This window comes from Eleutherodactylus coqui, chromosome 1 (genome assembly GCF_035609145.1).
Source record: "Eleutherodactylus coqui strain aEleCoq1 chromosome 1, aEleCoq1.hap1, whole genome shotgun sequence".
Taxonomy (NCBI): domain Eukaryota; kingdom Metazoa; phylum Chordata; class Amphibia; order Anura; family Eleutherodactylidae; genus Eleutherodactylus; species Eleutherodactylus coqui.
The window spans coordinates 9,151,437-9,172,561 of record NC_089837.1 but is presented as its reverse complement, the minus strand read 5'-3'; the positions used below and the strand labels follow the sequence as shown (position 1 = coordinate 9,172,561).

Here is a 21,125-nt window from a genome sequence, read left to right as displayed (position 1 = left end):
TGTTAACACTCTCTCCAGAGGCCAATGGTTGTGCGGTCAGGCTCAAAAAGAGTGCGGCCAGGAGGTATGCAGCTGCAAAGTCTGTGCAAGAGAGCCTCCAAGTTGAAGCATGCAAGGTTATCGGACACTCAAAAGCATCCTTCGAGCCGGAATCGAACCAGCGACCTAAGGATTGCTAACTAGCTACTACAGTCCTCCGCTCTACCAGCTGAGCTATCGAAGGTTTAGCCAGATATGCGTGCAGCTGCTTCCTAGGTTTTTGTGTCAGTGCCAACTAAAAAGAAGTTGGCCCTTCATTTGAAGGTAGTGCCAAGTGGAAGTTTTGGAGGATGCGGGCATCGATCCCGCTACCTCTCGCATGCTAAGCGAGCGCTCTACCATTTGAGCTAATCCCCCTCTACGGTTGCTGGCTTCTGGCACTCGGGTCACACCGCAGTCATGTTATCATGCCTAAACCAAGCTTTGACCATGGGAGAAGAAAGGTTTCTTTTTTTTTTTTTTTTTTTTTTTTTTTTTTAAGTGTGGATTTTTTGGTGCCTTAAATATAAAGGACAGTGGAGTTTGCTGGGCTTTGGGTGGCCTGAAAGAACGAGACAGTGAATTTTTGGGGTACCTTTTTCCTGGGAGCATGAAAAATACAAAACTCTGCGCCTAGCAGAGGATGGTTTCGATCCATCGACCTCTGGGTTATGGGCCCAGCACGCTCCCGCTGCGCCACTCTGCTGCTGCTTAAACCTCTCTTACGAGAAGCCACATTACCGTCTGACTGTTGTCAAGCCACTAACGAAGCAGAAGAGTTGGCTTTAGTCACACTAGGGGTGAGAGTTGCATTTTCACGATTGAGAAGTGGTGCGAATTCTATGGCGTTGGTGGTATAGTGGTGAGCATAGCTGCCTTCCAAGCAGTTGACCCGGGTTCGATTCCCGGCCAACGCATTGTTTCTCTTGTTTTGAAGTATTCTAGTGAACACTCTCTCCAGAGGCCAATGGTTGTGCGGTCAGGCTCAAAAAGAGTGCGGCCAGGAGGTATGCAGCTGCAAAGTCTGTGCAAGAGAGCCTCCAAGTTGAAGCATGCAAGGTATCGGACACTCAAAAGCATCCTTCGAGCCGGAATCGAACCAGCGACCTAAGGATTGCTAACTAGCTACTACAGTCCTCCGCTCTACCAGCTGAGCTATCGAAGGTTTAGCCAGATATGCGTGCAGCTGCTTCCTAGGTTTTTGTGTCAGTGCCAACTAAAAAGAAGTTGGCCCTTCATTTGAAGGTAGTGCCAAGTGGAAGTTTTGGAGGATGCGGGCATCGATCCCGCTACCTCTCGCATGCTAAGCGAGCGCTCTACCATTTGAGCTAATCCCCCTCTACGGTTGCTGGCTTCTGGCACTCGGGTCACACCGCAGTCATGTTATCATGCCTAAACCAAGCTATGACCATGGGAGAAGAAAGGTTTCTTTTTTTTTTTTTTTTTTTTTTTTTTTTAAGTGTCGATTTTTTGGTGCCTTGAAATATAAAGGACAGTGGAGTTTGCTGGGCTTTGGGTGGCCTGAAAGAACGAGACAGTGAATTTTTGGGGTACCTTTTTCCTGGGAGCATGAAAAATACAAAACTCTGCGCCTAGCAGAGGATGGTTTCGATCCATCGACCTCTGGGTTATGGGCCCAGCACGCTCCCGCTGCGCCACTCTGCTGCTGCTTAAACCTCTCTTACGAGAAGCCACATTACCGTCTGACTGTTGTCAAGCCACTAACGAAGCAGAAGAGTTGGCTTTAGTCACACTAGGGGTGAGAGTTGCATTTTCACGATTGAGAAGTGGTGCGAATTCTATGGCGTTGGTGGTATAGTGGTGAGCATAGCTGCCTTCCAAGCAGTTGACCCGGGTTCGATTCCCGGCCAACGCATTGTTTCTCTTGTTTTGAAGTATTCTAGTGAACACTCTCTCCAGAGGCCAATGGTTGTGCGGTCAGGCTCAAAAAGAGTGCGGCCAGGAGGTATGCAGCTGCAAAGTCTGTGCAAGAGAGCCTCCAAGTTGAAGCATGCAAGGTTATCGGACACTCAAAAGCATCCTTCGAGCCGGAATCGAACCAGCGACCTAAGGATTGCTAACTAGCTACTACAGTCCTCCGCTCTACCAGCTGAGCTATCGAAGGTTTAGCCAGATATGCGTGCAGCTGCTTCCTAGGTTTTTGTGTCAGTGCCAACTAAAAAGAAGTTGGCCCTTCATTTGAAGGTAGTGCCAAGTGGAAGTTTTGGAGGATGCGGGCATCGATCCCGCTACCTCTCGCATGCTAAGCGAGCGCTCTACCATTTGAGCTAATCCCCCTCTACGGTTGCTGGCTTCTGGCATTCGGGTCACACCGCAGTCATGTTATCATGCCTAAACCAAGCTATGACCATGGGAGAAGAAAGGTTTCTTTTTTTTTTTTTTTTTAAGTGTGGATTTTTTGGTGCCTTGAAATATAAAGGACAGTGGAGTTTGCTGGGCTTTGGGTGGCCTGAAAGAACGAGACAGTGAATTTTTGGGGTACCTTTTTCCTGGGAGCATGAAAAATACAAAACTCTGCGCCTAGCAGAGGATGGTTTCGATCCATCGACCTCTGGGTTATGGGCCCAGCACGCTCCCGCTGCGCCACTCTGCTGCTGCTTAAACCTCTCTTACGAGAAGCCACATTACCGTCTGACTGTTGTCAAGCCACTAACGAAGCAGAAGAGTTGGCTTTAGTCACACTAGGGGTGAGAGTTGCATTTTCACGATTGAGAAGTGGTGCGAATTCTATGGCGTTGGTGGTATAGTGGTGAGCATAGCTGCCTTCCAAGCAGTTGACCCGGGTTCGATTCCCGGCCAACGCATTGTTTCTCTTGTTTTGAAGTATTCTTGTTAACACTCTCTCCAGAGGCCAATGGTTGTGCGGTCAGGCTCAAAAAGAGTGCGGCCAGGAGGTATGCAGCTGCAAAGTCTGTGCAAGAGAGCCTCCAAGTTGAAGCATGCAAGGTTATCGGACACTCAAAAGCATCCTTCGAGCCGGAATCGAACCAGCGACCTAAGGATTGCTAACTAGCTACTACAGTCCTCCGCTCTACCAGCTGAGCTATCGAAGGTTTAGCCAGATATGCGTGCAGCTGCTTCCTAGGTTTTTGTGTCAGTGCCAACTAAAAAGAAGTTGGCCCTTCATTTGAAGGTAGTGCCAAGTGGAAGTTTTGGAGGATGCGGGCATCGATCCCGCTACCTCTCGCATGCTAAGCGAGCGCTCTACCATTTGAGCTAATCCCCCTCTACGGTTGCTGGCTTCTGGCACTCGGGTCACACCGCAGTCATGTTATCATGCCTAAACCAAGCTTTGACCATGGGAGAAGAAAGGTTTCTTTTTTTTTTTTTTTTTTTTTTTTTTTTTTAAGTGTGGATTTTTTGGTGCCTTAAATATAAAGGACAGTGGAGTTTGCTGGGCTTTGGGTGGCCTGAAAGAACGAGACAGTGAATTTTTGGGGTACCTTTTTCCTGGGAGCATGAAAAATACAAAACTCTGCGCCTAGCAGAGGATGGTTTCGATCCATCGACCTCTGGGTTATGGGCCCAGCACGCTCCCGCTGCGCCACTCTGCTGCTGCTTAAACCTCTCTTACGAGAAGCCACATTACCGTCTGACTGTTGTCAAGCCACTAACGAAGCAGAAGAGTTGGCTTTAGTCACACTAGGGGTGAGAGTTGCATTTTCACGATTGAGAAGTGGTGCGAATTCTATGGCGTTGGTGGTATAGTGGTGAGCATAGCTGCCTTCCAAGCAGTTGACCCGGGTTCGATTCCCGGCCAACGCATTGTTTCTCTTGTTTTGAAGTATTCTTGTTAACACTCTCTCCAGAGGCCAATGGTTGTGCGGTCAGGCTCAAAAAGAGTGCGGCCAGGAGGTATGCAGCTGCAAAGTCTGTGCAAGAGAGCCTCCAAGTTGAAGCATGCAAGGTTATCGGACACTCAAAAGCATCCTTCGAGCCGGAATCGAACCAGCGACCTAAGGATTGCTAACTAGCTACTACAGTCCTCCGCTCTACCAGCTGAGCTATCGAAGGTTTAGCCAGATATGCGTGCAGCTGCTTCCTAGGTTTTTGTGTCAGTGCCAACTAAAAAGAAGTTGGCCCTTCATTTGAAGGTAGTGCCAAGTGGAAGTTTTGGAGGATGCGGGCATCGATCCCGCTACCTCTCGCATGCTAAGCGAGCGCTCTACCATTTGAGCTAATCCCCCTCTACGGTTGCTGGCTTCTGGCACTCGGGTCACACCGCAGTCATGTTATCATGCCTAAACCAAGCTTTGACCATGGGAGAAGAAAGGTTTCTTTTTTTTTTTTTTTTTTTTTTTTTTTTTTAAGTGTGGATTTTTTGGTGCCTTAAATATAAAGGACAGTGGAGTTTGCTGGGCTTTGGGTGGCCTGAAAGAACGAGACAGTGAATTTTTGGGGTACCTTTTTCCTGGGAGCATGAAAAATACAAAACTCTGCGCCTAGCAGAGGATGGTTTCGATCCATCGACCTCTGGGTTATGGGCCCAGCACGCTCCCGCTGCGCCACTCTGCTGCTGCTTAAACCTCTCTTACGAGAAGCCACATTACCGTCTGACTGTTGTCAAGCCACTAACGAAGCAGAAGAGTTGGCTTTAGTCACACTAGGGGTGAGAGTTGCATTTTCACGATTGAGAAGTGGTGCGAATTCTATGGCGTTGGTGGTATAGTGGTGAGCATAGCTGCCTTCCAAGCAGTTGACCCGGGTTCGATTCCCGGCCAACGCATTGTTTCTCTTGTTTTGAAGTATTCTAGTGAACACTCTCTCCAGAGGCCAATGGTTGTGCGGTCAGGCTCAAAAAGAGTGCGGCCAGGAGGTATGCAGCTGCAAAGTCTGTGCAAGAGAGCCTCCAAGTTGAAGCATGCAAGGTATCGGACACTCAAAAGCATCCTTCGAGCCGGAATCGAACCAGCGACCTAAGGATTGCTAACTAGCTACTACAGTCCTCCGCTCTACCAGCTGAGCTATCGAAGGTTTAGCCAGATATGCGTGCAGCTGCTTCCTAGGTTTTTGTGTCAGTGCCAACTAAAAAGAAGTTGGCCCTTCATTTGAAGGTAGTGCCAAGTGGAAGTTTTGGAGGATGCGGGCATCGATCCCGCTACCTCTCGCATGCTAAGCGAGCGCTCTACCATTTGAGCTAATCCCCCTCTACGGTTGCTGGCTTCTGGCACTCGGGTCACACCGCAGTCATGTTATCATGCCTAAACCAAGCTATGACCATGGGAGAAGAAAGGTTTCTTTTTTTTTTTTTTTTTTTTTTTTTTTAAGTGTCGATTTTTTGGTGCCTTGAAATATAAAGGACAGTGGAGTTTGCTGGGCTTTGGGTGGCCTGAAAGAACGAGACAGTGAATTTTTGGGGTACCTTTTTCCTGGGAGCATGAAAAATACAAAACTCTGCGCCTAGCAGAGGATGGTTTCGATCCATCGACCTCTGGGTTATGGGCCCAGCACGCTCCCGCTGCGCCACTCTGCTGCTGCTTAAACCTCTCTTACGAGAAGCCACATTACCGTCTGACTGTTGTCAAGCCACTAACGAAGCAGAAGAGTTGGCTTTAGTCACACTAGGGGTGAGAGTTGCATTTTCACGATTGAGAAGTGGTGCGAATTCTATGGCGTTGGTGGTATAGTGGTGAGCATAGCTGCCTTCCAAGCAGTTGACCCGGGTTCGATTCCCGGCCAACGCATTGTTTCTCTTGTTTTGAAGTATTCTTGTTAACACTCTCTCCAGAGGCCAATGGTTGTGCGGTCAGGCTCAAAAAGAGTGCGGCCAGGAGGTATGCAGCTGCAAAGTCTGTGCAAGAGAGCCTCCAAGTTGAAGCATGCAAGGTTATCGGACACTCAAAAGCATCCTTCGAGCCGGAATCGAACCAGCGACCTAAGGATTGCTAACTAGCTACTACAGTCCTCCGCTCTACCAGCTGAGCTATCGAAGGTTTAGCCAGATATGCGTGCAGCTGCTTCCTAGGTTTTTGTGTCAGTGCCAACTAAAAAGAAGTTGGCCCTTCATTTGAAGGTAGTGCCAAGTGGAAGTTTTGGAGGATGCGGGCATCGATCCCGCTACCTCTCGCATGCTAAGCGAGCGCTCTACCATTTGAGCTAATCCCCCTCTACGGTTGCTGGCTTCTGGCACTCGGGTCACACCGCAGTCATGTTATCATGCCTAAACCAAGCTTTGACCATGGGAGAAGAAAGGTTTCTTTTTTTTTTTTTTTTTTTTTTTTTTTTTTAAGTGTGGATTTTTTGGTGCCTTAAATATAAAGGACAGTGGAGTTTGCTGGGCTTTGGGTGGCCTGAAAGAACGAGACAGTGAATTTTTGGGGTACCTTTTTCCTGGGAGCATGAAAAATACAAAACTCTGCGCCTAGCAGAGGATGGTTTCGATCCATCGACCTCTGGGTTATGGGCCCAGCACGCTCCCGCTGCGCCACTCTGCTGCTGCTTAAACCTCTCTTACGAGAAGCCACATTACCGTCTGACTGTTGTCAAGCCACTAACGAAGCAGAAGAGTTGGCTTTAGTCACACTAGGGGTGAGAGTTGCATTTTCACGATTGAGAAGTGGTGCGAATTCTATGGCGTTGGTGGTATAGTGGTGAGCATAGCTGCCTTCCAAGCAGTTGACCCGGGTTCGATTCCCGGCCAACGCATTGTTTCTCTTGTTTTGAAGTATTCTTGTTAACACTCTCTCCAGAGGCCAATGGTTGTGCGGTCAGGCTCAAAAAGAGTGCGGCCAGGAGGTATGCAGCTGCAAAGTCTGTGCAAGAGAGCCTCCAAGTTGAAGCATGCAAGGTTATCGGACACTCAAAAGCATCCTTCGAGCCGGAATCGAACCAGCGACCTAAGGATTGCTAACTAGCTACTACAGTCCTCCGCTCTACCAGCTGAGCTATCGAAGGTTTAGCCAGATATGCGTGCAGCTGCTTCCTAGGTTTTTGTGTCAGTGCCAACTAAAAAGAAGTTGGCCCTTCATTTGAAGGTAGTGCCAAGTGGAAGTTTTGGAGGATGCGGGCATCGATCCCGCTACCTCTCGCATGCTAAGCGAGCGCTCTACCATTTGAGCTAATCCCCCTCTACGGTTGCTGGCTTCTGGCACTCGGGTCACACCGCAGTCATGTTATCATGCCTAAACCAAGCTTTGACCATGGGAGAAGAAAGGTTTCTTTTTTTTTTTTTTTTTTTTTTTTTTTTTTAAGTGTGGATTTTTTGGTGCCTTAAATATAAAGGACAGTGGAGTTTGCTGGGCTTTGGGTGGCCTGAAAGAACGAGACAGTGAATTTTTGGGGTACCTTTTTCCTGGGAGCATGAAAAATACAAAACTCTGCGCCTAGCAGAGGATGGTTTCGATCCATCGACCTCTGGGTTATGGGCCCAGCACGCTCCCGCTGCGCCACTCTGCTGCTGCTTAAACCTCTCTTACGAGAAGCCACATTACCGTCTGACTGTTGTCAAGCCACTAACGAAGCAGAAGAGTTGGCTTTAGTCACACTAGGGGTGAGAGTTGCATTTTCACGATTGAGAAGTGGTGCGAATTCTATGGCGTTGGTGGTATAGTGGTGAGCATAGCTGCCTTCCAAGCAGTTGACCCGGGTTCGATTCCCGGCCAACGCATTGTTTCTCTTGTTTTGAAGTATTCTTGTTAACACTCTCTCCAGAGGCCAATGGTTGTGCGGTCAGGCTCAAAAAGAGTGCGGCCAGGAGGTATGCAGCTGCAAAGTCTGTGCAAGAGAGCCTCCAAGTTGAAGCATGCAAGGTTATCGGACACTCAAAAGCATCCTTCGAGCCGGAATCGAACCAGCGACCTAAGGATTGCTAACTAGCTACTACAGTCCTCCGCTCTACCAGCTGAGCTATCGAAGGTTTAGCCAGATATGCGTGCAGCTGCTTCCTAGGTTTTTGTGTCAGTGCCAACTAAAAAGAAGTTGGCCCTTCATTTGAAGGTAGTGCCAAGTGGAAGTTTTGGAGGATGCGGGCATCGATCCCGCTACCTCTCGCATGCTAAGCGAGCGCTCTACCATTTGAGCTAATCCCCCTCTACGGTTGCTGGCTTCTGGCACTCGGGTCACACCGCAGTCATGTTATCATGCCTAAACCAAGCTTTGACCATGGGAGAAGAAAGGTTTCTTTTTTTTTTTTTTTTTTTTTTTTTTTTTTAAGTGTGGATTTTTTGGTGCCTTAAATATAAAGGACAGTGGAGTTTGCTGGGCTTTGGGTGGCCTGAAAGAACGAGACAGTGAATTTTTGGGGTACCTTTTTCCTGGGAGCATGAAAAATACAAAACTCTGCGCCTAGCAGAGGATGGTTTCGATCCATCGACCTCTGGGTTATGGGCCCAGCACGCTCCCGCTGCGCCACTCTGCTGCTGCTTAAACCTCTCTTACGAGAAGCCACATTACCGTCTGACTGTTGTCAAGCCACTAACGAAGCAGAAGAGTTGGCTTTAGTCACACTAGGGGTGAGAGTTGCATTTTCACGATTGAGAAGTGGTGCGAATTCTATGGCGTTGGTGGTATAGTGGTGAGCATAGCTGCCTTCCAAGCAGTTGACCCGGGTTCGATTCCCGGCCAACGCATTGTTTCTCTTGTTTTGAAGTATTCTAGTGAACACTCTCTCCAGAGGCCAATGGTTGTGCGGTCAGGCTCAAAAAGAGTGCGGCCAGGAGGTATGCAGCTGCAAAGTCTGTGCAAGAGAGCCTCCAAGTTGAAGCATGCAAGGTATCGGACACTCAAAAGCATCCTTCGAGCCGGAATCGAACCAGCGACCTAAGGATTGCTAACTAGCTACTACAGTCCTCCGCTCTACCAGCTGAGCTATCGAAGGTTTAGCCAGATATGCGTGCAGCTGCTTCCTAGGTTTTTGTGTCAGTGCCAACTAAAAAGAAGTTGGCCCTTCATTTGAAGGTAGTGCCAAGTGGAAGTTTTGGAGGATGCGGGCATCGATCCCGCTACCTCTCGCATGCTAAGCGAGCGCTCTACCATTTGAGCTAATCCCCCTCTACGGTTGCTGGCTTCTGGCACTCGGGTCACACCGCAGTCATGTTATCATGCCTAAACCAAGCTATGACCATGGGAGAAGAAAGGTTTCTTTTTTTTTTTTTTTTTTTTTTTTTTTAAGTGTCGATTTTTTGGTGCCTTGAAATATAAAGGACAGTGGAGTTTGCTGGGCTTTGGGTGGCCTGAAAGAACGAGACAGTGAATTTTTGGGGTACCTTTTTCCTGGGAGCATGAAAAATACAAAACTCTGCGCCTAGCAGAGGATGGTTTCGATCCATCGACCTCTGGGTTATGGGCCCAGCACGCTCCCGCTGCGCCACTCTGCTGCTGCTTAAACCTCTCTTACGAGAAGCCACATTACCGTCTGACTGTTGTCAAGCCACTAACGAAGCAGAAGAGTTGGCTTTAGTCACACTAGGGGTGAGAGTTGCATTTTCACGATTGAGAAGTGGTGCGAATTCTATGGCGTTGGTGGTATAGTGGTGAGCATAGCTGCCTTCCAAGCAGTTGACCCGGGTTCGATTCCCGGCCAACGCATTGTTTCTCTTGTTTTGAAGTATTCTAGTGAACACTCTCTCCAGAGGCCAATGGTTGTGCGGTCAGGCTCAAAAAGAGTGCGGCCAGGAGGTATGCAGCTGCAAAGTCTGTGCAAGAGAGCCTCCAAGTTGAAGCATGCAAGGTTATCGGACACTCAAAAGCATCCTTCGAGCCGGAATCGAACCAGCGACCTAAGGATTGCTAACTAGCTACTACAGTCCTCCGCTCTACCAGCTGAGCTATCGAAGGTTTAGCCAGATATGCGTGCAGCTGCTTCCTAGGTTTTTGTGTCAGTGCCAACTAAAAAGAAGTTGGCCCTTCATTTGAAGGTAGTGCCAAGTGGAAGTTTTGGAGGATGCGGGCATCGATCCCGCTACCTCTCGCATGCTAAGCGAGCGCTCTACCATTTGAGCTAATCCCCCTCTACGGTTGCTGGCTTCTGGCACTCGGGTCACACCGCAGTCATGTTATCATGCCTAAACCAAGCTTTGACCATGGGAGAAGAAAGGTTTCTTTTTTTTTTTTTTTTTTTTTTTTTTTTTTTAAGTGTGGATTTTTTGGTGCCTTAAATATAAAGGACAGTGGAGTTTGCTGGGCTTTGGGTGGCCTGAAAGAACGAGACAGTGAATTTTTGGGGTACCTTTTTCCTGGGAGCATGAAAAATACAAAACTCTGCGCCTAGCAGAGGATGGTTTCGATCCATCGACCTCTGGGTTATGGGCCCAGCACGCTCCCGCTGCGCCACTCTGCTGCTGCTTAAACCTCTCTTACGAGAAGCCACATTACCGTCTGACTGTTGTCAAGCCACTAACGAAGCAGAAGAGTTGGCTTTAGTCACACTAGGGGTGAGAGTTGCATTTTCACGATTGAGAAGTGGTGCGAATTCTATGGCGTTGGTGGTATAGTGGTGAGCATAGCTGCCTTCCAAGCAGTTGACCCGGGTTCGATTCCCGGCCAACGCATTGTTTCTCTTGTTTTGAAGTATTCTTGTTAACACTCTCTCCAGAGGCCAATGGTTGTGCGGTCAGGCTCAAAAAGAGTGCGGCCAGGAGGTATGCAGCTGCAAAGTCTGTGCAAGAGAGCCTCCAAGTTGAAGCATGCAAGGTTATCGGACACTCAAAAGCATCCTTCGAGCCGGAATCGAACCAGCGACCTAAGGATTGCTAACTAGCTACTACAGTCCTCCGCTCTACCAGCTGAGCTATCGAAGGTTTAGCCAGATATGCGTGCAGCTGCTTCCTAGGTTTTTGTGTCAGTGCCAACTAAAAAGAAGTTGGCCCTTCATTTGAAGGTAGTGCCAAGTGGAAGTTTTGGAGGATGCGGGCATCGATCCCGCTACCTCTCGCATGCTAAGCGAGCGCTCTACCATTTGAGCTAATCCCCCTCTACGGTTGCTGGCTTCTGGCACTCGGGTCACACCGCAGTCATGTTATCATGCCTAAACCAAGCTTTGACCATGGGAGAAGAAAGGTTTCTTTTTTTTTTTTTTTTTTTTTTTTTTTTTAAGTGTGGATTTTTTGGTGCCTTAAATATAAAGGACAGTGGAGTTTGCTGGGCTTTGGGTGGCCTGAAAGAACGAGACAGTGAATTTTTGGGGTACCTTTTTCCTGGGAGCATGAAAAATACAAAACTCTGCGCCTAGCAGAGGATGGTTTCGATCCATCGACCTCTGGGTTATGGGCCCAGCACGCTCCCGCTGCGCCACTCTGCTGCTGCTTAAACCTCTCTTACGAGAAGCCACATTACCGTCTGACTGTTGTCAAGCCACTAACGAAGCAGAAGAGTTGGCTTTAGTCACACTAGGGGTGAGAGTTGCATTTTCACGATTGAGAAGTGGTGCGAATTCTATGGCGTTGGTGGTATAGTGGTGAGCATAGCTGCCTTCCAAGCAGTTGACCCGGGTTCGATTCCCGGCCAACGCATTGTTTCTCTTGTTTTGAAGTATTCTTGTTAACACTCTCTCCAGAGGCCAATGGTTGTGCGGTCAGGCTCAAAAAGAGTGCGGCCAGGAGGTATGCAGCTGCAAAGTCTGTGCAAGAGAGCCTCCAAGTTGAAGCATGCAAGGTTATCGGACACTCAAAAGCATCCTTCGAGCCGGAATCGAACCAGCGACCTAAGGATTGCTAACTAGCTACTACAGTCCTCCGCTCTACCAGCTGAGCTATCGAAGGTTTAGCCAGATATGCGTGCAGCTGCTTCCTAGGTTTTTGTGTCAGTGCCAACTAAAAAGAAGTTGGCCCTTCATTTGAAGGTAGTGCCAAGTGGAAGTTTTGGAGGATGCGGGCATCGATCCCGCTACCTCTCGCATGCTAAGCGAGCGCTCTACCATTTGAGCTAATCCCCCTCTACGGTTGCTGGCTTCTGGCACTCGGGTCACACCGCAGTCATGTTATCATGCCTAAACCAAGCTTTGACCATGGGAGAAGAAAGGTTTCTTTTTTTTTTTTTTTTTAAGTGTGGATTTTTTGGTGCCTTAAATATAAAGGACAGTGGAGTTTGCTGGGCTTTGGGTGGCCTGAAAGAACGAGACAGTGAATTTTTGGGGTACCTTTTTCCTGGGAGCATGAAAAATACAAAACTCTGCGCCTAGCAGAGGATGGTTTCGATCCATCGACCTCTGGGTTATGGGCCCAGCACGCTCCCGCTGCGCCACTCTGCTGCTGCTTAAACCTCTCTTACGAGAAGCCACATTACCGTCTGACTGTTGTCAAGCCACTAACGAAGCAGAAGAGTTGGCTTTAGTCACACTAGGGGTGAGAGTTGCATTTTCACGATTGAGAAGTGGTGCGAATTCTATGGCGTTGGTGGTATAGTGGTGAGCATAGCTGCCTTCCAAGCAGTTGACCCGGGTTCGATTCCCGGCCAACGCATTGTTTCTCTTGTTTTGAAGTATTCTAGTGAACACTCTCTCCAGAGGCCAATGGTTGTGCGGTCAGGCTCAAAAAGAGTGCGGCCAGGAGGTATGCAGCTGCAAAGTCTGTGCAAGAGAGCCTCCAAGTTGAAGCATGCAAGGTTATCGGACACTCAAAAGCATCCTTCGAGCCGGAATCGAACCAGCGACCTAAGGATTGCTAACTAGCTACTACAGTCCTCCGCTCTACCAGCTGAGCTATCGAAGGTTTAGCCAGATATGCGTGCAGCTGCTTCCTAGGTTTTTGTGTCAGTGCCAACTAAAAAGAAGTTGGCCCTTCATTTGAAGGTAGTGCCAAGTGGAAGTTTTGGAGGATGCGGGCATCGATCCCGCTACCTCTCGCATGCTAAGCGAGCGCTCTACCATTTGAGCTAATCCCCCTCTACGGTTGCTGGCTTCTGGCACTCGGGTCACACCGCAGTCATGTTATCATGCCTAAACCAAGCTTTGACCATGGGAGAAGAAAGGTTTCTTTTTTTTTTTTTTTTTTTTTTTTTTTTTTTAAGTGTGGATTTTTTGGTGCCTTAAATATAAAGGACAGTGGAGTTTGCTGGGCTTTGGGTGGCCTGAAAGAACGAGACAGTGAATTTTTGGGGTACCTTTTTCCTGGGAGCATGAAAAATACAAAACTCTGCGCCTAGCAGAGGATGGTTTCGATCCATCGACCTCTGGGTTATGGGCCCAGCACGCTCCCGCTGCGCCACTCTGCTGCTGCTTAAACCTCTCTTACGAGAAGCCACATTACCGTCTGACTGTTGTCAAGCCACTAACGAAGCAGAAGAGTTGGCTTTAGTCACACTAGGGGTGAGAGTTGCATTTTCACGATTGAGAAGTGGTGCGAATTCTATGGCGTTGGTGGTATAGTGGTGAGCATAGCTGCCTTCCAAGCAGTTGACCCGGGTTCGATTCCCGGCCAACGCATTGTTTCTCTTGTTTTGAAGTATTCTTGTTAACACTCTCTCCAGAGGCCAATGGTTGTGCGGTCAGGCTCAAAAAGAGTGCGGCCAGGAGGTATGCAGCTGCAAAGTCTGTGCAAGAGAGCCTCCAAGTTGAAGCATGCAAGGTTATCGGACACTCAAAAGCATCCTTCGAGCCGGAATCGAACCAGCGACCTAAGGATTGCTAACTAGCTACTACAGTCCTCCGCTCTACCAGCTGAGCTATCGAAGGTTTAGCCAGATATGCGTGCAGCTGCTTCCTAGGTTTTTGTGTCAGTGCCAACTAAAAAGAAGTTGGCCCTTCATTTGAAGGTAGTGCCAAGTGGAAGTTTTGGAGGATGCGGGCATCGATCCCGCTACCTCTCGCATGCTAAGCGAGCGCTCTACCATTTGAGCTAATCCCCCTCTACGGTTGCTGGCTTCTGGCACTCGGGTCACACCGCAGTCATGTTATCATGCCTAAACCAAGCTTTGACCATGGGAGAAGAAAGGTTTCTTTTTTTTTTTTTTTTTTTTTTTTTTTTTTAAGTGTGGATTTTTTGGTGCCTTAAATATAAAGGACAGTGGAGTTTGCTGGGCTTTGGGTGGCCTGAAAGAACGAGACAGTGAATTTTTGGGGTACCTTTTTCCTGGGAGCATGAAAAATACAAAACTCTGCGCCTAGCAGAGGATGGTTTCGATCCATCGACCTCTGGGTTATGGGCCCAGCACGCTCCCGCTGCGCCACTCTGCTGCTGCTTAAACCTCTCTTACGAGAAGCCACATTACCGTCTGACTGTTGTCAAGCCACTAACGAAGCAGAAGAGTTGGCTTTAGTCACACTAGGGGTGAGAGTTGCATTTTCACGATTGAGAAGTGGTGCGAATTCTATGGCGTTGGTGGTATAGTGGTGAGCATAGCTGCCTTCCAAGCAGTTGACCCGGGTTCGATTCCCGGCCAACGCATTGTTTCTCTTGTTTTGAAGTATTCTTGTTAACACTCTCTCCAGAGGCCAATGGTTGTGCGGTCAGGCTCAAAAAGAGTGCGGCCAGGAGGTATGCAGCTGCAAAGTCTGTGCAAGAGAGCCTCCAAGTTGAAGCATGCAAGGTTATCGGACACTCAAAAGCATCCTTCGAGCCGGAATCGAACCAGCGACCTAAGGATTGCTAACTAGCTACTACAGTCCTCCGCTCTACCAGCTGAGCTATCGAAGGTTTAGCCAGATATGCGTGCAGCTGCTTCCTAGGTTTTTGTGTCAGTGCCAACTAAAAAGAAGTTGGCCCTTCATTTGAAGGTAGTGCCAAGTGGAAGTTTTGGAGGATGCGGGCATCGATCCCGCTACCTCTCGCATGCTAAGCGAGCGCTCTACCATTTGAGCTAATCCCCCTCTACGGTTGCTGGCTTCTGGCACTCGGGTCACACCGCAGTCATGTTATCATGCCTAAACCAAGCTTTGACCATGGGAGAAGAAAGGTTTCTTTTTTTTTTTTTTTTTAAGTGTGGATTTTTTGGTGCCTTAAATATAAAGGACAGTGGAGTTTGCTGGGCTTTGGGTGGCCTGAAAGAACGAGACAGTGAATTTTTGGGGTACCTTTTTCCTGGGAGCATGAAAAATACAAAACTCTGCGCCTAGCAGAGGATGGTTTCGATCCATCGACCTCTGGGTTATGGGCCCAGCACGCTCCCGCTGCGCCACTCTGCTGCTGCTTAAACCTCTCTTACGAGAAGCCACATTACCGTCTGACTGTTGTCAAGCCACTAACGAAGCAGAAGAGTTGGCTTTAGTCACACTAGGGGTGAGAGTTGCATTTTCACGATTGAGAAGTGGTGCGAATTCTATGGCGTTGGTGGTATAGTGGTGAGCATAGCTGCCTTCCAAGCAGTTGACCCGGGTTCGATTCCCGGCCAACGCCTTGTTTCTCTTGTTTTGAAGTATTCTTGTTAACACTCTCTCCAGAGGCCAATGGTTGTGCGGTCAGGCTCAAAAAGAGTGCGGCCAGGAGGTATGCAGCTGCAAAGTCTGTGCAAGAGAGCCTCCAAGTTGAAGCATGCAAGGTATCGGACACTCAAAAGCATCCTTCGAGCCGGAATCGAACCAGCGACCTAAGGATTGCTAACTAGCTACTACAGTCCTCCGCTCTACCAGCTGAGCTATCGAAGGTTTAGCCAGATATGCGTGCAGCTGCTTCCTAGGTTTTTGTGTCAGTGCCAACTAAAAAGAAGTTGGCCCTTCATTTGAAGGTAGTGCCAAGTGGAAGTTTTGGAGGATGCGGGCATCGATCCCGCTACCTCTCGCATGCTAAGCGAGCGCTCTACCATTTGAGCTAATCCCCCTCTACGGTTGCTGGCTTCTGGCACTCGGGTCACACCGCAGTCATGTTATCATGCCTAAACCAAGCTATGACCATGGGAGAAGAAAGGTTTCTTTTTTTTTTTTTTTTTTTTTTTTTTTTAAGTGTGGATTTTTTGGTGCCTTGAAATATAAAGGACAGTGGAGTTTGCTGGGCTTTGGGTGGCCTGAAAGAACGAGACAGTGAATTTTTGGGGTACCTTTTTCCTGGGAGCATGAAAAATACAAAACTCTGCGCCTAGCAGAGGATGGTTTCGATCCATCGACCTCTGGGTTATGGGCCCAGCACGCTCCCGCTGCGCCACTCTGCTGCTGCTTAAACCTCTCTTACGAGAAGCCACATTACCGTCTGACTGTTGTCAAGCCACTAACGAAGCAGAAGAGTTGGCTTTAGTCACACTAGGGGTGAGAGTTGCATTTTCACGATTGAGAAGTGGTGCGAATTCTATGGCGTTGGTGGTATAGTGGTGAGCATAGCTGCCTTCCAAGCAGTTGACCCGGGTTCGATTCCCGGCCAATGCCTTGTTTCTCTTGTTTTGAAGTATTCTTGTTAACACTCTCTCCAGAGGCCAATGGTTGTGCGGTCAGGCTCAAAAAGAGTGCGGCCAGGAGGTATGCAGCTGCAAAGTCTGTGCAAGAGAGCCTCCAAGTTGAAGCATGCAAGGTATCGGACACTCAAAAGCATCCTTCGAGCCGGAATCGAACCAGCGACCTAAGGATTGCTAACTAGCTACTACAGTCCTCCGCTCTACCAGCTGAGCTATCGAAGGTTTAGCCAGATATGCGTGCAGCTGCTTCCTAGGTTTTTGTGTCAGTGCCAACTAAAAAGAAGTTGGCCCTTCATTTGAAGGTAGTGCCAAGTGGAAGTTTTGGAGGATGCGGGCATCGATCCCGCTACCTCTCGCATGCTAAGCGAGCGCTCTACCATTTGAGCTAATCCCCCTCTACGGTTGCTGGCTTCTGGCACTCGGGTCACACCGCAGTCATGTTATCATGCCTAAACCAAGCTATGACCATGGGAGAAGAAAGGTTTCTTTTTTTTTTTTTTTTTTTTTTTTTTTTTAAGTGTGGATTTTTTGGTGCCTTGAAATATAAAGGACAGTGGAGTTTGCTGGGCTTTGGGTGGCCTGAAAGAACGAGACAGTGAATTTTTGGGGTACCTTTTTCCTGGGAGCATGAAAAATACAAAACTCTGCGCCTAGCAGAGGATGGTTTCGATCCATCGACCTCTGGGTTATGGGCCCAGCACGCTCCCGCTGCGCCACTCTGCTGCTGCTTAAACCTCTCTTACGAGAAGCCACATTACCGTCTGACTGTTGTCAAGCCACTAACGAAGCAGAAGAGTTGGCTTTAGTCACACTAGGGGTGAGAGTTGCATTTTCACGATTGAGAAGTGGTGCGAATTCTATGGCGTTGGTGGTATAGTGGTGAGCATAGCTGCCTTCCAAGCAGTTGACCCGGGTTCGATTCCCGGCCAACGCATTGTTTCTCTTGTTTTGAAGTATTCTTGTTAACACTCTCTCCAGAGGCCAATGGTTGTGCGGTCAGGCTCAAAAAGAGTGCGGCCAGGAGGTATGCAGCTGCAAAGTCTGTGCAAGAGAGCCTCCAAGTTGAAGCATGCAAGGTTATCGGACACTCAAAAGCATCCTTCGAGCCGGAATCGAACCAGCGACCTAAGGATTGCTAACTAGCTACTACAGTCCTCCGCTCTACCAGCTGAGCTATCGAAGGTTTAGCCAGATATGCGTGCAGCTGCTTCCTAGGTTTTTGTGTCAGTGCCAACTAAAAAGAAGTTGGCCCTTCATTTGAAGGTAGTGCCAAGTGGAAGTTTTGGAGGATGCGGGCATCGATCCCGCTACCTCTCGCATGCTAAGCGAGCGCTCTACCATTTGAGCTAATCCCCCTCTACGGTTGCTGGCTTCTGGCACTCGGGTCACACCGCAGTCATGTTATCATGCCTAAACCAAGCTTTGACCATGGGAGAAGAAAGGTTTCTTTTTTTTTTTTTTTTTTTTTTTTTTTTTTTAAGTGTGGATTTTTTGGTGCCTTAAATATAAAGGACAGTGGAGTTTGCTGGGCTTTGGGTGGCCTGAAAGAACGAGACAGTGAATTTTTGGGGTACCTTTTTCCTGGGAGCATGAAAAATACAAAACTCTGCGCCTAGCAGAGGATGGTTTCGATCCATCGACCTCTGGGTTATGGGCCCAGCACGCTCCCGCTGCGCCACTCTGCTGCTGCTTAAACCTCTCTTACGAGAAGCCACATTACCGTCTGACTGTTGTCAAGCCACTAACGAAGCAGAAGAGTTGGCTTTAGTCACACTAGGGGTGAGAGTTGCATTTTCACGATTGAGAAGTGGTGCGAATTCTATGGCGTTGGTGGTATAGTGGTGAGCATAGCTGCCTTCCAAGCAGTTGACCCGGGTTCGATTCCCGGCCAACGCATTGTTTCTCTTGTTTTGAAGTATTCTTGTTAACACTCTCTCCAGAGGCCAATGGTTGTGCGGTCAGGCTCAAAAAGAGTGCGGCCAGGAGGTATGCAGCTGCAAAGTCTGTGCAAGAGAGCCTCCAAGTTGAAGCATGCAAGGTTATCGGACACTCAAAAGCATCCTTCGAGCCGGAATCGAACCAGCGACCTAAGGATTGCTAACTAGCTACTACAGTCCTCCGCTCTACCAGCTGAGCTATCGAAGGTTTAGCCAGATATGCGTGCAGCTGCTTCCTAGGTTTTTGTGTCAGTGCCAACTAAAAAGAAGTTGGCCCTTCATTTGAAGGTAGTGCCAAGTGGAAGTTTTGGAGGATGCGGGCATCGATCCCGCTACCTCTCGCATGCTAAGCGAGCGCTCTACCATTTGAGCTAATCCCCCTCTACGGTTGCTGGCTTCTGGCACTCGGGTCACACCGCAGTCATGTTATCATGCCTAAACCAAGCTTTGACCATGGGAGAAGAAAGGTTTCTTTTTTTTTTTTTTTTTTTTTTTTTTTTTAAGTGTGGATTTTTTGGTGCCTTAAATATAAAGGACAGTGGAGTTTGCTGGGCTTTGGGTGGCCTGAAAGAACGAGACAGTGAATTTTTGGGGTACCTTTTTCCTGGGAGCATGAAAAATACAAAACTCTGCGCCTAGCAGAGGATGGTTTCGATCCATCGACCTCTGGGTTATGGGCCCAGCACGCTCCCGCTGCGCCACTCTGCTGCTGCTTAAACCTCTCTTACGAGAAGCCACATTACCGTCTGACTGTTGTCAAGCCACTAACGAAGCAGAAGAGTTGGCTTTAGTCACACTAGGGGTGAGAGTTGCATTTTCACGATTGAGAAGTGGTGCGAATTCTATGGCGTTGGTGGTATAGTGGTGAGCATAGCTGCCTTCCAAGCAGTTGACCCGGGTTCGATTCCCGGCCAACGCATTGTTTCTCTTGTTTTGAAGTATTCTTGTTAACACTCTCTCCAGAGGCCAATGGTTGTGCGGTCAGGCTCAAAAAGAGTGCGGCCAGGAGGTATGCAGCTGCAAAGTCTGTGCAAGAGAGCCTCCAAGTTGAAGCATGCAAGGTTATCGGACACTCAAAAGCATCCTTCGAGCCGGAATCGAACCAGCGACCTAAGGATTGCTAACTAGCTACTACAGTCCTCCGCTCTACCAGCTGAGCTATCGAAGGTTTAGCCAGATATGCGTGCAGCTGCTTCCTAGGTTTTTGTGTCAGTGCCAACTAAAAAGAAGTTGGCCCTTCATTTGAAGGTAGTGCCAAGTGGAAGTTTTGGAGGATGCGGGCATCGATCCCGCTACCTCTCGCATGCTAAGCGAGCGCTCTACCATTTGAGCTAATCCCCCTCTACGGTTGCTGGCTTCTGGCACTCGGGTCACACCGCAGTCATGTTATCATGCCTAAACCAAGCTTTGACCATGGGAGAAGAAAGGTTTCTTTTTTTTTTTTTTTTTAAGTGTGGATTTTTTGGTGCCTTAAATATAAAGGACAGTGGAGTTTGCTGGGCTTTGGGTGGCCTGAAAGAACGAGACAGTGAATTTTTGGGGTACCTTTTTCCTGGGAGCATGAAAAATACAAAACTCTGCGCCTAGCAGAGGATGGTTTCGATCCATCGACCTCTGGGTTATGGGCCCAGCACGCTCCCGCTGCGCCACTCTGCTGCTGCTTAAACCTCTCTTACGAGAAGCCACATTACCGTCTGACTGTTGTCAAGCCACTAACGAAGCAGAAGAGTTGGCTTTAGTCACACTAGGGGTGAGAGTTGCATTTTCACGATTGAGAAGTGGTGCGAATTCTATGGCGTTGGTGGTATAGTGGTGAGCATAGCTGCCTTCCAAGCAGTTGACCCGGGTTCGATTCCCGGCCAACGCCTTGTTTCTCTTGTTTTGAAGTATTCTTGTTAACACTCTCTCCAGAGGCCAATGGTTGTGCGGTCAGGCTCAAAAAGAGTGCGGCCAGGAGGTATGCAGCTGCAAAGTCTGTGCAAGAGAGCCTCCAAGTTGAAGCATGCAAGGTATCGGACACTCAAAAGCATCCTTCGAGCCGGAATCGAACCAGCGACCTAAGGATTGCTAACTAGCTACTACAGTCCTCCGCTCTACCAGCTGAGCTATCGAAGGTTTAGCCAGATATGCGTGCAGCTGCTTCCTAGGTTTTTGTGTCAGTGCCAACTAAAAAGAAGTTGGCCCTTCATTTGAAGGTAGTGCCAAGTGGAAGTTTTGGAGGATGCGGGCATCGATCCCGCTACCTCTCGCATGCTAAGCGAGCGCTCTACCATTTGAGCTAATCCCCCTCTACGGTTGCTGGCTTCTGGCACTCGGGTCACACCGCAGTCATGTTATCATGCCTAAACCAAGCTATGACCATGGGAGAAGAAAGGTTTCTTTTTTTTTTTTTTTTTTTTTTTTTTTTTAAGTGTGGATTTTTTGGTGCCTTGAAATATAAAGGACAGTGGAGTTTGCTGGGCTTTGGGTGGCCTGAAAGAACGAGACAGTGAATTTTTGGGGTACCTTTTTCCTGGGAGCATGAAAAATACAAAACTCTGCGCCTAGCAGAGGATGGTTTCGATCCATCGACCTCTGGGTTATGGGCCCAGCACGCTCCCGCTGCGCCACTCTGCTGCTGCTTAAACCTCTCTTACGAGAAGCCACATTACCGTCTGACTGTTGTCAAGCCACTAACGAAGCAGAAGAGTTGGCTTTAGTCACACTAGGGGTGAGAGTTGCATTTTCACGATTGAGAAGTGGTGCGAATTCTATGGCGTTGGTGGTATAGTGGTGAGCATAGCTGCCTTCCAAGCAGTTGACCCGGGTTCGATTCCCGGCCAACGCATTGTTTCTCTTGTTTTGAAGTATTCTTGTTAACACTCTCTCCAGAGGCCAATGGTTGTGCGGTCAGGCTCA

General features: G+C 48.6%; 41 non-coding genes across 41 annotated transcripts; 19 read left to right on the top strand and 22 right to left on the bottom strand.

The window, feature by feature from the left end:
- Positions 1-137: 137 nt before the first annotated feature.
- TRNAY-GUA (transfer RNA tyrosine (anticodon GUA)) lies at positions 138-223 on the bottom strand. Its single transcript is given in 2 exon segments — positions 138-173; positions 187-223. It is a non-coding gene; the product is annotated as a tRNA-Tyr (tRNA).
- A 640-nt stretch (positions 224-863) lies between these two features.
- Positions 864-935, top strand: TRNAG-UCC (transfer RNA glycine (anticodon UCC)). The gene has a single exon. It is a non-coding gene; the product is annotated as a tRNA-Gly (tRNA).
- Positions 936-1,097: 162 nt separating this feature from the next.
- Positions 1,098-1,183, bottom strand: TRNAY-GUA (transfer RNA tyrosine (anticodon GUA)). Its single transcript is given in 2 exon segments — positions 1,098-1,133; positions 1,147-1,183. It is a non-coding gene; the product is annotated as a tRNA-Tyr (tRNA).
- Positions 1,184-1,822: 639 nt separating this feature from the next.
- TRNAG-UCC (transfer RNA glycine (anticodon UCC)) lies at positions 1,823-1,894 on the top strand. The gene has a single exon. It is a non-coding gene; the product is annotated as a tRNA-Gly (tRNA).
- Positions 1,895-2,057: 163 nt separating this feature from the next.
- On the bottom strand, positions 2,058-2,143 carry TRNAY-GUA (transfer RNA tyrosine (anticodon GUA)). The gene is given in 2 exon segments: positions 2,058-2,093; positions 2,107-2,143. It is a non-coding gene; the product is annotated as a tRNA-Tyr (tRNA).
- Positions 2,144-2,771: 628 nt separating this feature from the next.
- Positions 2,772-2,843, top strand: TRNAG-UCC (transfer RNA glycine (anticodon UCC)). Its single transcript has one exon. It is a non-coding gene; the product is annotated as a tRNA-Gly (tRNA).
- A 163-nt stretch (positions 2,844-3,006) lies between these two features.
- On the bottom strand, positions 3,007-3,092 carry TRNAY-GUA (transfer RNA tyrosine (anticodon GUA)). The gene is given in 2 exon segments: positions 3,007-3,042; positions 3,056-3,092. It is a non-coding gene; the product is annotated as a tRNA-Tyr (tRNA).
- Positions 3,093-3,732: 640 nt separating this feature from the next.
- TRNAG-UCC (transfer RNA glycine (anticodon UCC)) lies at positions 3,733-3,804 on the top strand. The gene has a single exon. It is a non-coding gene; the product is annotated as a tRNA-Gly (tRNA).
- Positions 3,805-3,967: 163 nt separating this feature from the next.
- On the bottom strand, positions 3,968-4,053 carry TRNAY-GUA (transfer RNA tyrosine (anticodon GUA)). The gene is given in 2 exon segments: positions 3,968-4,003; positions 4,017-4,053. It is a non-coding gene; the product is annotated as a tRNA-Tyr (tRNA).
- A 640-nt stretch (positions 4,054-4,693) lies between these two features.
- TRNAG-UCC (transfer RNA glycine (anticodon UCC)) lies at positions 4,694-4,765 on the top strand. Its single transcript has one exon. It is a non-coding gene; the product is annotated as a tRNA-Gly (tRNA).
- Positions 4,766-4,927: 162 nt separating this feature from the next.
- On the bottom strand, positions 4,928-5,013 carry TRNAY-GUA (transfer RNA tyrosine (anticodon GUA)). The gene is given in 2 exon segments: positions 4,928-4,963; positions 4,977-5,013. It is a non-coding gene; the product is annotated as a tRNA-Tyr (tRNA).
- Positions 5,014-5,651: 638 nt separating this feature from the next.
- Positions 5,652-5,723, top strand: TRNAG-UCC (transfer RNA glycine (anticodon UCC)). The gene has a single exon. It is a non-coding gene; the product is annotated as a tRNA-Gly (tRNA).
- Positions 5,724-5,886: 163 nt separating this feature from the next.
- Positions 5,887-5,972, bottom strand: TRNAY-GUA (transfer RNA tyrosine (anticodon GUA)). The gene is given in 2 exon segments: positions 5,887-5,922; positions 5,936-5,972. It is a non-coding gene; the product is annotated as a tRNA-Tyr (tRNA).
- Positions 5,973-6,612: 640 nt separating this feature from the next.
- Positions 6,613-6,684, top strand: TRNAG-UCC (transfer RNA glycine (anticodon UCC)). Its single transcript has one exon. It is a non-coding gene; the product is annotated as a tRNA-Gly (tRNA).
- Positions 6,685-6,847: 163 nt separating this feature from the next.
- Positions 6,848-6,933, bottom strand: TRNAY-GUA (transfer RNA tyrosine (anticodon GUA)). The gene is given in 2 exon segments: positions 6,848-6,883; positions 6,897-6,933. It is a non-coding gene; the product is annotated as a tRNA-Tyr (tRNA).
- A 640-nt stretch (positions 6,934-7,573) lies between these two features.
- Positions 7,574-7,645, top strand: TRNAG-UCC (transfer RNA glycine (anticodon UCC)). Its single transcript has one exon. It is a non-coding gene; the product is annotated as a tRNA-Gly (tRNA).
- Positions 7,646-7,808: 163 nt separating this feature from the next.
- Positions 7,809-7,894, bottom strand: TRNAY-GUA (transfer RNA tyrosine (anticodon GUA)). Its single transcript is given in 2 exon segments — positions 7,809-7,844; positions 7,858-7,894. It is a non-coding gene; the product is annotated as a tRNA-Tyr (tRNA).
- Positions 7,895-8,534: 640 nt separating this feature from the next.
- TRNAG-UCC (transfer RNA glycine (anticodon UCC)) lies at positions 8,535-8,606 on the top strand. The gene has a single exon. It is a non-coding gene; the product is annotated as a tRNA-Gly (tRNA).
- Positions 8,607-8,768: 162 nt separating this feature from the next.
- On the bottom strand, positions 8,769-8,854 carry TRNAY-GUA (transfer RNA tyrosine (anticodon GUA)). The gene is given in 2 exon segments: positions 8,769-8,804; positions 8,818-8,854. It is a non-coding gene; the product is annotated as a tRNA-Tyr (tRNA).
- Positions 8,855-9,492: 638 nt separating this feature from the next.
- TRNAG-UCC (transfer RNA glycine (anticodon UCC)) lies at positions 9,493-9,564 on the top strand. The gene has a single exon. It is a non-coding gene; the product is annotated as a tRNA-Gly (tRNA).
- Positions 9,565-9,727: 163 nt separating this feature from the next.
- On the bottom strand, positions 9,728-9,813 carry TRNAY-GUA (transfer RNA tyrosine (anticodon GUA)). Its single transcript is given in 2 exon segments — positions 9,728-9,763; positions 9,777-9,813. It is a non-coding gene; the product is annotated as a tRNA-Tyr (tRNA).
- Positions 9,814-10,454: 641 nt separating this feature from the next.
- TRNAG-UCC (transfer RNA glycine (anticodon UCC)) lies at positions 10,455-10,526 on the top strand. The gene has a single exon. It is a non-coding gene; the product is annotated as a tRNA-Gly (tRNA).
- A 163-nt stretch (positions 10,527-10,689) lies between these two features.
- TRNAY-GUA (transfer RNA tyrosine (anticodon GUA)) lies at positions 10,690-10,775 on the bottom strand. The gene is given in 2 exon segments: positions 10,690-10,725; positions 10,739-10,775. It is a non-coding gene; the product is annotated as a tRNA-Tyr (tRNA).
- A 639-nt stretch (positions 10,776-11,414) lies between these two features.
- TRNAG-UCC (transfer RNA glycine (anticodon UCC)) lies at positions 11,415-11,486 on the top strand. Its single transcript has one exon. It is a non-coding gene; the product is annotated as a tRNA-Gly (tRNA).
- A 163-nt stretch (positions 11,487-11,649) lies between these two features.
- On the bottom strand, positions 11,650-11,735 carry TRNAY-GUA (transfer RNA tyrosine (anticodon GUA)). Its single transcript is given in 2 exon segments — positions 11,650-11,685; positions 11,699-11,735. It is a non-coding gene; the product is annotated as a tRNA-Tyr (tRNA).
- Positions 11,736-12,362: 627 nt separating this feature from the next.
- On the top strand, positions 12,363-12,434 carry TRNAG-UCC (transfer RNA glycine (anticodon UCC)). The gene has a single exon. It is a non-coding gene; the product is annotated as a tRNA-Gly (tRNA).
- A 163-nt stretch (positions 12,435-12,597) lies between these two features.
- On the bottom strand, positions 12,598-12,683 carry TRNAY-GUA (transfer RNA tyrosine (anticodon GUA)). Its single transcript is given in 2 exon segments — positions 12,598-12,633; positions 12,647-12,683. It is a non-coding gene; the product is annotated as a tRNA-Tyr (tRNA).
- Positions 12,684-13,324: 641 nt separating this feature from the next.
- Positions 13,325-13,396, top strand: TRNAG-UCC (transfer RNA glycine (anticodon UCC)). Its single transcript has one exon. It is a non-coding gene; the product is annotated as a tRNA-Gly (tRNA).
- A 163-nt stretch (positions 13,397-13,559) lies between these two features.
- On the bottom strand, positions 13,560-13,645 carry TRNAY-GUA (transfer RNA tyrosine (anticodon GUA)). The gene is given in 2 exon segments: positions 13,560-13,595; positions 13,609-13,645. It is a non-coding gene; the product is annotated as a tRNA-Tyr (tRNA).
- Positions 13,646-14,285: 640 nt separating this feature from the next.
- TRNAG-UCC (transfer RNA glycine (anticodon UCC)) lies at positions 14,286-14,357 on the top strand. Its single transcript has one exon. It is a non-coding gene; the product is annotated as a tRNA-Gly (tRNA).
- Positions 14,358-14,520: 163 nt separating this feature from the next.
- On the bottom strand, positions 14,521-14,606 carry TRNAY-GUA (transfer RNA tyrosine (anticodon GUA)). The gene is given in 2 exon segments: positions 14,521-14,556; positions 14,570-14,606. It is a non-coding gene; the product is annotated as a tRNA-Tyr (tRNA).
- Positions 14,607-15,467: 861 nt separating this feature from the next.
- On the bottom strand, positions 15,468-15,553 carry TRNAY-GUA (transfer RNA tyrosine (anticodon GUA)). Its single transcript is given in 2 exon segments — positions 15,468-15,503; positions 15,517-15,553. It is a non-coding gene; the product is annotated as a tRNA-Tyr (tRNA).
- Positions 15,554-16,426: 873 nt separating this feature from the next.
- TRNAY-GUA (transfer RNA tyrosine (anticodon GUA)) lies at positions 16,427-16,512 on the bottom strand. The gene is given in 2 exon segments: positions 16,427-16,462; positions 16,476-16,512. It is a non-coding gene; the product is annotated as a tRNA-Tyr (tRNA).
- Positions 16,513-17,152: 640 nt separating this feature from the next.
- On the top strand, positions 17,153-17,224 carry TRNAG-UCC (transfer RNA glycine (anticodon UCC)). Its single transcript has one exon. It is a non-coding gene; the product is annotated as a tRNA-Gly (tRNA).
- Positions 17,225-17,387: 163 nt separating this feature from the next.
- On the bottom strand, positions 17,388-17,473 carry TRNAY-GUA (transfer RNA tyrosine (anticodon GUA)). The gene is given in 2 exon segments: positions 17,388-17,423; positions 17,437-17,473. It is a non-coding gene; the product is annotated as a tRNA-Tyr (tRNA).
- Positions 17,474-18,114: 641 nt separating this feature from the next.
- TRNAG-UCC (transfer RNA glycine (anticodon UCC)) lies at positions 18,115-18,186 on the top strand. The gene has a single exon. It is a non-coding gene; the product is annotated as a tRNA-Gly (tRNA).
- A 163-nt stretch (positions 18,187-18,349) lies between these two features.
- On the bottom strand, positions 18,350-18,435 carry TRNAY-GUA (transfer RNA tyrosine (anticodon GUA)). The gene is given in 2 exon segments: positions 18,350-18,385; positions 18,399-18,435. It is a non-coding gene; the product is annotated as a tRNA-Tyr (tRNA).
- A 639-nt stretch (positions 18,436-19,074) lies between these two features.
- TRNAG-UCC (transfer RNA glycine (anticodon UCC)) lies at positions 19,075-19,146 on the top strand. The gene has a single exon. It is a non-coding gene; the product is annotated as a tRNA-Gly (tRNA).
- A 163-nt stretch (positions 19,147-19,309) lies between these two features.
- TRNAY-GUA (transfer RNA tyrosine (anticodon GUA)) lies at positions 19,310-19,395 on the bottom strand. The gene is given in 2 exon segments: positions 19,310-19,345; positions 19,359-19,395. It is a non-coding gene; the product is annotated as a tRNA-Tyr (tRNA).
- An 861-nt stretch (positions 19,396-20,256) lies between these two features.
- On the bottom strand, positions 20,257-20,342 carry TRNAY-GUA (transfer RNA tyrosine (anticodon GUA)). The gene is given in 2 exon segments: positions 20,257-20,292; positions 20,306-20,342. It is a non-coding gene; the product is annotated as a tRNA-Tyr (tRNA).
- Positions 20,343-20,982: 640 nt separating this feature from the next.
- TRNAG-UCC (transfer RNA glycine (anticodon UCC)) lies at positions 20,983-21,054 on the top strand. Its single transcript has one exon. It is a non-coding gene; the product is annotated as a tRNA-Gly (tRNA).
- Positions 21,055-21,125: the final 71 nt, after the last annotated feature.